Genomic DNA, 2,754 nt, shown 5'->3' on the forward strand with positions numbered 1-2,754 from the left:
TCTCTAAAACGGTCCCCAGTGGAGTCGCTAGCTGTAGCGACGTAAAAATTTTAGCTTGGCTTGGTCGCTAATTGTGGCGATTTATTGAAAATTTGAAAATGGAATCTCGGTTTTATAAAAGAAGGACTCGCCACCGATCCTTTTTATAGGTGTGATCAGACACCTAATATATTTATTTTTTAAAACAAAAGAAGGCTGAATTTAGGTCTACATGAAAATCCAGAGAAGAATTAGGGTTCGGGAGTCGGTTACGCGTGAGGAAGGTATTAGCACCCTCGCGACGCCCAAAATTGGTATCTTATAAATATGTGTTGTCTTGATTTTCAAAAATACGAGTTCAATATAACATTTAGTCGTGATCCAATTGAAAAGAAGAGAAACTTTAGCTTTTGGTTTTTTTAGAAGGGTGTTCCGTCTTTAACACGAGCCGACAAATTCCATCCAACATAGCGATGAAATTCAATGACTTAATGTTAAATCGGTACATTGCCTTGATTATTGAAATTAATTAAAAAATGCAAATGGGATTTTCGAAGTAATGTAAAGCAAATTGATGTGGAAATAAAACAAATAAACGAAAGAGCTAGGTATATATTGAAGCAGATAATCAATGTGACAATAATATTAAAACATAATAACGGTGCATGCAAGATTAAATGGAATAATAATATCAAATTCGAGAAACAATGAATACACATACATAAAGATGATATTAAGAACGTGTACGTCAAAACACATATATATATACAAGTAGTGATAAGGTTAGAAATATACTATATATATTGTTTGAACTATACATGAAGTGATAAAAATATATATAACTAGTAATGTTAAAGTATATAATAATAAATATTGAAAGATGTATGTACATAGTATAATGTTAAAAATACATACATGATATAGAGTTAAAAAAATATATATGTAAGACAATATGTAAGATCAAATATCATACAGTATTTGAAATATGTACACATATAAAAATACAATACTTAAAAAAAAGTATACATACATGTAATATATAAAAAATGCATAATATAATGTTTAAATATTTACATAATATATATATGCATAATAATAATGTTGAAAATACCTATGAATAATATTACAGAAACATATACCTATATGTATTAAGGATATATACATAAATAATAAAACATATGCTAATATTAATGATAATAAAAATAATGTAAAAATGTATACATGAGATGGTATAAAAAATATAAAAATAATATGGTATTTAAAAAATATGTGGAATAGTAAAAGAAGCATATAGCAAATAACATAAAAAAATACATAATATATATGAAATATACGTGGTATATACATACATTTAGAAGTAATTGTAATATATATAAAAAGCTATCCACACTTTACATAAATACGTACATACATATAAATATATATATATAATGGTGTTAGAAATATATATATAGTAATATTAGAAATATATATATCTAACAATATTAAAATATAAACATAACAACAAAAGTATGATATTAATAATATATATATATATATAGAATAATATAAAAGGGTATGTATATGATGTATTATTAAAATAAATACATAATGTATACCTAATAAAAAAATATAAAAAAACTTACTAACAATATTGCACAAATATATTATAATATTTTAAAAATGTACGTCATACATATGTATATATTAGAAATAATGACATTAGCTATAATAATACATTGATAATAAATAATAATAGGAATAATAAACAGTGATAATATAAAAAAATAACAAAAATGATATGAAAATGAATTTAAATATGAAAAGGACTCAATTTGAAACGAAAACGAAATCTTGGGCGAATTTGAAAATAAAAAGAAAGGAGAGGGCTTATTTGAACACGCTAGAGATGTGAAGGGACCAAAACTGAAATATTACCCTTGGTCAAAACGCTGCGCGTTAACAGGGGTTAGATTGTAAAATAAGGAAACCTTCAGGGCCAAATTAAAAAAATACGAAAGATTTAATTGCAAATTATAACAAAAGCGGAGGGGTTAAACGCGAAAATAACCCCTCTCTTAAAAAAACACGCGGATCCTAGCGGGTCGGGTCGGGTCGGGTCAGTCCGACCCAGGGCAAAACGACGTCGTTTTATGCCCTGGGTTTTAAACACAAAACGGTGCCGTTTTCAAGTGCTATAAATAGCCTTTAAATCAGAAAAAAAAATCATTTGGGGTTGGGAAGGAAAAAAAAGAGAGAGTGGAGGCAGAGCGATTTCCGGTGGGACTCCGGCCAGGGGTCTGGTCACCAGAGCTTCGCCGGCACCGGCCACCGTACACGGTGGCAGGAGAGGTAAGATTTTTCTTTATTATTATTATTATTTTTTTATATTATATATTTTTTATATTTGCAATATTCTTTTGATATTTATGCGAAAAAAGATCCAAAACAGTATCTAAAATGAAGAAAATCACCTTGATATGCCCTTTTGATTCCTCAATTTCTAGTATCTTTTCTTTGATTTGATGATGTATTGTATTTAAATGTTGATGAAAGTAATATTTGCTAAAAAATCGAATGGTTTTTCTTTGTATTTTGATTGAACTTTCGAAGAGAAAAAAAAACCCTTACAATGGTCTATTCTTTTGGCTTTTATAGCCCGTTTTCTACACTGTTTGTTTCTCTTCTGATTGCTATTGCGTGCTTCCTTTCGTTTCGCAGGGTATAGGCACGGTGGAGCAAGTGGCCGGTGCTAGTGTCAGAGGGCAAGTGGGGGTAGGTTCGGCGCAAGTGGGA

This window comes from Gossypium hirsutum, chromosome A06 (assembly GCF_007990345.1).
Source record: "Gossypium hirsutum isolate 1008001.06 chromosome A06, Gossypium_hirsutum_v2.1, whole genome shotgun sequence".
In the NCBI taxonomy this organism is placed as follows: domain Eukaryota; kingdom Viridiplantae; phylum Streptophyta; class Magnoliopsida; order Malvales; family Malvaceae; genus Gossypium; species Gossypium hirsutum.